The sequence below is a fragment of the Triturus cristatus genome, chromosome 2_2 (genome assembly GCF_964204655.1).
Source record: "Triturus cristatus chromosome 2_2, aTriCri1.1, whole genome shotgun sequence".
NCBI lineage: Eukaryota > Metazoa > Chordata > Amphibia > Caudata > Salamandridae > Triturus > Triturus cristatus.
In genome coordinates, this window is record NC_140582.1 from 83,351,014 (window position 1) to 83,360,429 (window position 9,416).

Here is a 9,416-nt window from a genome sequence, read left to right on the forward strand (position 1 = left end):
CATGGTAAAATCACCTTAGAACACACCACAATTCCTAAAATGAGTATGGTACCATCAACAATTGATTTATAATGTAACTAAAGTCTTAAAACCTTCTATTAACTGCAATGCATTTTAATGAGGTGCTATCATGTATATTGGTCCCAAGATGGCTGCCAACACTTCTTGGATGAAGTACTGACAGCCAATCAGATCTCACGATGAGATGTGTGGTTAGGCTCCTCCCAGATATATCTATCTTTTTAACTCTAATTTTCGGTTTACACCATTTAAGCAACAGGCACGAGTCTGAATTGAGGACTACCTCTTTGCCAAATTTGGTGTAATTCCGTTCAGCAGTTCGGGCTGTAGCTGCGTCAACAGGTCCTATGGGAAAATGCATGGGGAAAACGCGTTTTGGAATACCCCTTTTTTCTCTGCCCCCGCTTGACGAATCACCGTGAAATTTTCAGGATAGGAGCGGACCGGAGGTGGGCAAATGTTTGGAAAATTTTGTGAAGATTCGTCAATCGGCGCCAACGTTATTCCAAATAGAATGTTGCGGATTTCCTATGGAAAATAGGTCCTAACTATAACTACCTACAGGCGACTGCCAGTAGGTAATAGTCACCAGTAGGTAGTTATAGTTAGGACTGAGAGCATATTTTCTGTAAATTCACATTATCTTTTTCAGTCATGTGAGAATGAAGTCTGACATTCTCAGTAAAATATGTACATCCAACAAGGGCAGAGACTGTCAGTTGATTCCTTTGTGTTCTACTGCAGCTTTCCAGAGTGTTCTAAAGAACAACTAGAGCGCTAACAGTCCTACTTATGACAAACCTATTGCACACCTGAAGCCATCTTGATTGGAATAAAGTGGTAACTCTTAAAACATTTAATTTAAAAAGGAACAAAATGAAGTGGTTCATTTTGCTATAGAAAGTAAGATTAGTGCTGCAGAAAGAAAAATTTGGGCACATTTTGAGTGACTTCTCAAATCCTCTTCTATTTCATAAAAAAATTCTGACATGCAGACTGAAACTTGCACTTTCAATACCAGCAGCTGTCTCCCCTGGTGAGCAGTAGCTTTACTACAGTGATCTAATGAGCAACTAGAGTGCTAACATTCAGAATTTATGGCAAATGTGTGACACATCTTAATGCCTTCTTGATGGAACCAAAGTAAAAAACTGAAAGTATTTCCTACTGAGGAGACTGCAGTAAATGAGGAAATTAGGAAACTTCATAACAAATACATCTCCCAAGAGGACCACCAGAGACAAAAGAGCCCAAATGTAGCCCAAATATCACCCAGATGTAGCCCAAGTATAGCCCAATGACAGAATGTCCCAGAGTGTTCTTACGAACAACTAGAGCGCTAACAGTCTTACTTATGACAAAAGTATGGCACACCTGAAGCCATCTTGATTGGAATAAAGTGGTAACACTTAAAACATTTAATTTACAAAGGAACAAAATGAGGGGGTTCATTTTGCCATAGAAATTATGATTAGTGCTACCGAAAGAAAAATTAGGGCACATTTTGACTTCTCAAATCCTCTTCTATTTCATAAAAATAATCTGACATGCAGACTGAAACATGCACTTTGAATACCAGCAACAGACTTCCATGGTGAGCAGTAGCTTTACTACAATGATCTAATGAGCAACTAGAGTGCTAACATTCAGAATTTATGGCAAATGTGTGACACATCTGAATGTCTTCTTGATGGAATCAAAGTAATAAACTGAAAGCATTTCCTACTGAGGAGACTGCAGTAAATGAGAAAATTAGGAAACTTCATAACAAATAAATCTCCCAAGATGGCCACCAGAGACACAAGAGCCCAAATGCAGCACAAATGTCACCCAGTTGTAGCCCACATGTAGCCCAATGACAGAAGTGTGCAAAACACTTATTGTTTGTGTACTTGCAGTTTTATATAGTGCAGACTTGTCAGGTATTGGAGTGCTTTACATGAGCATTGGTTACATCACACAAGATCAAATTCATTTTGGGTGTAGACATGGGGAGATTAAGTGATTTGACCAGAATCACAGAATGTTGAGCTGAAGCAGAAACTCCAACCTGGTTCCCCAGTTGCAAAGTCTCCAGCTCTGGAAGTAACACCACATCCTCTCCCCTAAGTGCAACATTTAATCAAGTGGTCAACAGGATAAAAAAACATAAAGATTACAAATAATTTAAAAGTTCTTTGTCGCTATTTGAAAACTCAGAAAATATGTCCTCAATTTAGTTTTTTAGAGCACTAACCATAAATTTGATGCAAATAAGACCCTCTCATATATGTAATTTCTAAAGGAAATGCTCTAGGTATTACAGTTTTGATTACATCAAGATGACATCAGGCGTTCCACACTTTTGTAATAAATATAGAATGTTACCAATCTAGTTGTTCATTGGGATACTGTTGAGAGGCAGAGGCCAGGGGCATGGACTCTGAAAATTGAAGGCAGGTAGGAGAGTGCAGAGGCAACAATTTGACCACACTGGGCAGGCAGGAAGGGCAGTGGCAGCACAACAGACTATGGAGGGCAGTGGAAATGGGGGCAACAAACCAACAATACATGACTGGCAAGAGAGGCTGTGGCAATATAATAGACCATTGTGGGCAGAAGGAAGAGGCAGTGGTAGTATAACCATACATGCCAACAGACCCGTTTCAGCCAGGAAACGTCCAATGTTTTTAAGCTCAAATGGGCTTTATTTGATCTGTCTCCTGTCTACAATCTCCTCTTTTTCAATGTAACTCAAAGGGGAAAATCAATACCCCAGTTTTTTTTCAAAATCTCCCTCTTACCAAGTTCAAAATGTTCGCAAGTATGGTACATTGAATCAAGGTAGGCAGGAGGAATTGGGGTAGGGACATGGACTCGGATAACAGAGGACAGGAGGGACATGGAGAGGTGCACCAAACTGACCCTACAGGGCAGGCATCAGGGCTTGCAGCAGCACAATACACCACACAGGGCATGCGGGACGGGAGTGCAGCACAACAATCCATAGAAAGCAATAGGGAGGGGACAGGACCATGCACATGGACAACAGAGAACAGAGGGGAAGAGGCAATGGTAGCTAGCTGACCATAATGGACAGACAGGAGAGAAAGCTGCAGCATAACAGACCATAAAGGGCAGGAGGGACGGATCAGGGGCATTACAATGGAACAGACAAGCCAGGAGGGAGGGAATAGGGGTCTGCACATGGAAACAGAGGGCTGGTGGCAAGGGGGCAGGGCAGGAGCAGCAAGATGACCATGGAGGTCAGGCAGGATGGGCACTAGAAACAAGACACACCATGGAGAGCAACAGTGAGACTATGATGGCATACACACAGACCATGGAGGGAAGGTGGGAGGAGGTCAGGGGCAGCTCGCTGACCACACAGGGAAGGTGGGAGGGGCCATGGCAGCACAGAAGACCATGCATGGCAAGCGGGAGGGTTAGTGGCAGCACAATGGCTATGATGGGCCAGAAGGAGGGTGCAGGGGCATGCACAAAGGACCATGGAGGATAGAAGGGAGGGTCAGGACCTGGGAACAGACAAGAGCGTTCAGGGGAAGGGGCCTCACAACAGACCGCGCGGGGCAGGCAGGAGAGCAGTTGCAGCACAACAGACCAGGGAGGGCAGAAGGGTGTGGCAGTAAAATGGACCATGGAGGACAGGAGGAAGGGGATAGGGGCATGGCATGTGGACAGGCAGGGTGGAGGTGGCAGGGACAGGTTACAGTCATCTGACAATGCTAGGCAGGTGGGAGGGGAGTGGCAGCTCAACAGTACACTCAGAGTAGATAGGAGTGGCAGGTCCATGGAAAATGGTGGGCAAAAAGGATGGAGCAGGGGCATGCACAAAGACATCAGAGAGCAGGGGGAAGGAGAATAGGGGCAGCAAGCTAAGCACAGAGGCTAAGCAGGAGGTCAATGATGGGCCATAGAATTGGGCAATGGAGGGCAGGAGGAGTGGACTGGTACATCATGCTAAATGGAGGGCAGTTGCAGCACATCAGACCATGCATGGCAGGAGGGAGGAGGCTAGACCATGGATTCAGACAACAGAAGATAGGGAGGAGGTGGATGGGGCAGCAAGCTAACTGTTCAGAGAAGGTGGGTATTAGGAACTTATTGTTTTTAAAATGTGTGTCTGTGCGAACTACTTAAAATATGAACAAGTATGCAGCATAATCTCACTTTTATTCAGGAAGAAGAGGACGTTTGTGACTGTGACTCCGGGCTCACTTGGCAGAAACACCCCCTGACCCTCCACCCCGCATCGCAAAATGTAATGCCCGTGAAAAAGGTAGGTGGACGCAGTGTTATATAGAACATAGTCCTGAGAGCACGATTGAAAATGAAAACTAGATATAGTATATGGTATAAACTATGCACCAAAAAGTGTGATATAAGATGAACCGGGGCGTGAAATATAATATGCAATACATTGTGCGCAATGACAGATTCATTGGAGAGCGCGAGATAACACAGGCACTAGCGCGTGCTATGCGATATGCGCCTTGGAGTGTAATATGCACAGGGCAGTGTTGTGTAACCTAACTAGTCTCTAAAGTTGTAATATAAAATATGTGCTGGGGAGTGTAACGTTGCATATGCACTGTGTCAAAGATATGGATCCCAGATTGTAATATGTATGGCATAGCGCTGTGCGTTATAACATAGGCATCGAGGAAGGCACGTTAGATGGGGCAATATAACCCGTGTGAAGGCAAGTGTGGCATGACAAATTCACGGGGTGGTGTTACAATGCACATAGGCTAGAGAGTGTCATAGCATACGCACTAGCTGGTGGAATACAACACAGAGGTGTGTGGCATTCGGCGGGCACTGGTGGGTGTAACACAGCATTGGGCTCAGCCAGGAGCACGCTGTGACTCTCAAGTGAGGTTCGTCTCCTTTCCAGAGAGTAAAATAAAAAGTATTTGGTGGTGAATGTGTATTTTATTAACCGTGAGGGGGGTTTCTTGCATAGTTTGGCAGAATTTTTGTCGAATCCTCTTTGAATGGCTTGGTGTGCGTATGCATTAAATGTACCCGTCAATAGCTACCCATGTTTGTATAAATAAACGACAATGGTGTCTACTTGGAGAGTACCCACCGGCGGGGATGCCGGGATTAGGCACGGTAGGGCGTCAGACACTTCAGAGCTTCCCTAGCGGTGTAAATACATTCCACGTGGATTCATTGTATGCATAGTCGCCTTTTAATGAATATCACGCAAATCGTCATGGTGATAGGTACATACGGTTTGTCCAGCATGTCCTAGGTGTTTCTATAAATATATATTTTTTAAAGATAATAAAAGTGGCCTGAGGAGGGGGGCAACACAGCCCCCCTCCTAAAGAATAAATAAAAAAAAAAGGCCATGACCCAGGGTTGGGGTCCTCGGGCCGATTAAGGCATTGGGAGGGGGGCCACGCGGCCCCCTTCCAAATTAATTTTCTTTCAACAAAAAAAATTAGGGTGCAGGCCCTGGGGGATGGGGTTCCCAGGGCCAATAAATTAGAAAAAGAAGGAGGGCCGCACAGCCCTCCTTCTTAAAAAAATAAAATAAATAAAAGACAGGCATCACACCAGAGGCCACGCCCCCTCCTTGCAGCACTCTGCAAACGCGCCCCCAGGCCAGTTGTAAGTTGGGGAATAAATTCCCCTTCAATACTGAGGGTCCCTGAGGGCCAACTAGCCCAACAGGTATCTCCAGTATGCGCCAGGGAGCTGCGTTGCAGAGAGGTGTTCTGAGGCCACGCACCTTTTTACACCTCTATGCAACGCAGCTCTGTGGCGTTTACTGGAGGTACCTAGTGGGCTAGTTTGACCCTAGGGACCATGGGAGCCAACTAGCCCACCAGGTGCTTCCAGTAAGCGCCACTGCTCTGCGTTGCAGAGAGGTGGTGCAGGCTGTGCCCCTTTTTACACCTCTCTGCAATGGCGCTTACTGGATGTACCTAGTGGGCTATTTTGCCCCTAGGGACCCTCAGGATTCAAGGGGACTTAATCTCCCAACTTAAAACGGCCACAGGGCGTGTTTACACAGTGGGGAAGGGAGGTGTATGAGTTCATATGATGAGTGAGTACATGTATGAGTGACTGTATAGGACTGTTGGTGAATGAGTGGATGTGTATGTAGATCTTAGAATTACTGAATAGGTTGTTGTAACTGCTATTGGTATGTCCATTGTTTTGAAAATGTTAGTTTCTATTTTTGAATGTGTGTATAAAAGGTTATATTAGGGGGAGAGGAGGTCTGCCACTCTATCACAAGGATGATGTCATCAGTGATGTCATCAGTGATGTCATTTGAGATGTCATCAGTGATGTCATGAGTGATGTCACTGACCATGTCATGAGTGATGTAATATGTGACGTCATCAGCAGTGCATTGCGGGCGCGCGAGTTATAGTTAGCTGAACTAACTATAACGAGGGAATTTCAATGGTTTTGTACGAGTGAAAAGTCCAGCTAACTATAACGCCCCTGAAACCTATGTTTTTTTCAGTGAATATATATATATATATTACCTACTGGCAGTCACCAGTATAGGTAGTTATAGTTAGGACCTCGTTTCTATTAAAAAAACGTTTTTTGTTTTCCCAATAACTTTGGCGTCGTTTGACGAATCTTCGTGAAATTTTCAAAACTAGTGGGGCGTTCTGGTCAGCTCCTGCCTCGAAAGTTTCGGGGTGATTCGTCAAGTGGGGGCTGAGAAAAAAGGGGGGTCCCAAAACATGTTTACCCCATCTAATTTTCCATAGGAAACTTTAGACAAAGCTACAGCCCGAACTGCTGAACGGAATTACATCAAATTTGGCAAAAAGGTAGGCCTTGGTTAAGAAAGAGTCCTTTTTGTTAAATGCTATAAATCCGTTCAGTAGTTCCTGAGAAATTTAAAAAAGAAAAAGTTTCGATATCTGACCACCGAGGAGGGTTCGCAAACCCTCCCGAGCACGAGCTCAATTCTGATTAGCTGCCAACAATCCAAACCAGGAAGTGTTGGCAGCCATCTTGTGACTCGGTAACCGAGTCACAAGAAATCAGAACAAAACATGAAAAAGAAGAAAAGGGGGCAGGGTAGAAACACCCTGACCCCCTAGGTCTGCTCAGGGGGTCCCACAAGGACCCCCAGGGCCAAAAAAAGCATTTTCTTTTTTAAATGGCAAAATTCGCGTTGGAGTTGCGAATCCTGCCGTGAAAATAATTTTTTTTAAAAAGCGCGGACTCCCGCACTTCGTTTTCATAAAGCCCCCGGGTGGGCCAGGTCCCGGTGGCAATCAGTGATTTAATTGCAGGGGCCTGCGGGGGCCCCCGCAGCCCCGGGGACCGCCACCTCCCTGGGGCATAATGAATTGAATGCGGTAGGCACGCGCCCCCCGCAGCCCTGGGGACCGCCTCCTCCCCGGGGTTCTTTTATAAATGCGTGGGGCATTAAATATTTAAATGTGGCAGTCCGTTGCAGACCCCCGGCCACGGGGACCACCACCTCCCTGGGGCTTTGAAGCTAGAGGGAGGGGGGCCCCCTCCTGGAGCCCTCCTAGGCCCTGGGGACCGCCACCCCCCAGGGCCGGCTCCTGCAGTGTCCCAGAGTGCCCACCCATGGGACACTGTTGTTTGCTATGGCAGGGCAGGAGCTCGGCTCCCGCCCTGCCATAGCAAACTCTGCTTTGCTTCCTTGAAGCGAGAGCAGGGAAACCTGCCATCGTTTAAATGAAGCAAAGCAGAATTGCTTTTGAGCAAGGGGAGCTGCATGTAAGCAGCTCCCCTTGCTCAAAAGCAATGCCAGCTCCCGCAGGAGGGGGGAGCCGGCGGGACCGTGGGGGCATTGTGGCTCCCCCCACGGTCCCCAACGGAGAGGCCAGGCCCCGAGGGATGGGGTCCCTGGGGCCAGAAGAGGCCTGGGAGGGGAGCCAAGCAGCCCCCTCCCCAGAAATTATAATTAAAACATATATATTTTTTTTAAACTGAAAGGCTGGCCCCGGGGGATGGGGTCCCCGGTGCCATAATTGGCCTAAAGAGGGGGCCACGCGGCCCCCCTCCAAAAAAATACAAAAATAAAAAAGAAGATTGGCCAGGCCCCAGGGGATGGGGTCCCCGGAGCCATAATTGGCCTCTGGAGGGGGGCCACATGGCCCCCACCCAAAATTTCTATAAAACAAAGAAGGCTGCCAGGCCTCGGGGGATGGGGTCCTCGGGGCCAAAAGTTGCCCAGGGAAGAGGGGCCACGCAGCCCCCCTCCCATAAAAAAAGATTAAAAAATAATAATAAAACAAAAGCCGGCATATCGCCGGAGGCCCCGCCCCCTCCCTGCACGACTGTGCAAACGCGCCACCTGGTGTGTTGTGAATTAGGGGATCAAGTCTCCTTCAATCCTGAGGGTCCCTGGGGGCCAACTAGCCCACCAGGTACCTCCAGTAAGCGCCACAGAGCTGCGTTGCAGAGAGGTGGTCCGAGGCCACGCCCCTTTTTACACCTCTCTGCAAGGCAGCTCTGTGGCGGTTACTGTAGGTACCTGGTGGGCTAGTTGGCCCCCAGGGACCCTCAGGATTGAAGGGGACTTAATCCTCCAATTTACAACGTGCCAGGGGGCGCGTTTGCACAGTGGTGCAGCGAGGGGGAGGGCCTGAAACAACAAGTTTGCAAACGCGCCCACTGGCGCGTTGTAAATTGGGGGATTAAGTCCCCTTCAATCCAGAGGGTCCCTGGGGGCCAACTAGCCCACCAGGTACCTCCAGTAAGCGCCACAGAGCTGCGTTGAAGAGTGGTGGTCAGAGGCCATGCCCCTTTTTACACCTCTCTGCAACTCAGCTCTGTGGTGGTTACTGGAGGTACCTGGTGGGCTAGTTGGCCCCCAGGGACCCTCAGGATTGAAGGGGACTTAATCCCCCAATTTACAACGCGCCAGGGGGTGCGTTTGCACAGTGGTGCAGTGAGGGGGCGGGGCCTGAAACAACGAGTGTGCAAACGTGCCCCCATGCATGTTGTATGTTGGGCGATTTAGCCCCCTTCAATCCTGAGGGTCCCTGGGAGCCAACTAGCCCACCAAGTACCTCCAGTAAGCGTCACAGAGCTGTGTTGCAGAGAGGTGGCAAGGCCACGCCCCAGTTTACACCACTCTGCAAACGTGGCTTCTGGTGCACTGCTGGTGGGGCGATTAGATAATCTTGTGTCCTGAGGACCTCAGGATACAAGTGGACTTCATCCTACGAGCAGCCGTGCACCACAAGCCGCGTTTGCAGAATGGTGTAAAAAGGGGAGTGATGCTAATTAAGTCTGCAGCAATGCTCCGATGCCTACTCTAGGATTATAAATTGCTTTTAAAAGTGAACACACATTGAACTTACCAAAGGGAATGACGACTGCTCGCATCAGGAAACTTCACATCCCATCATGCACCAATGTAGCACACG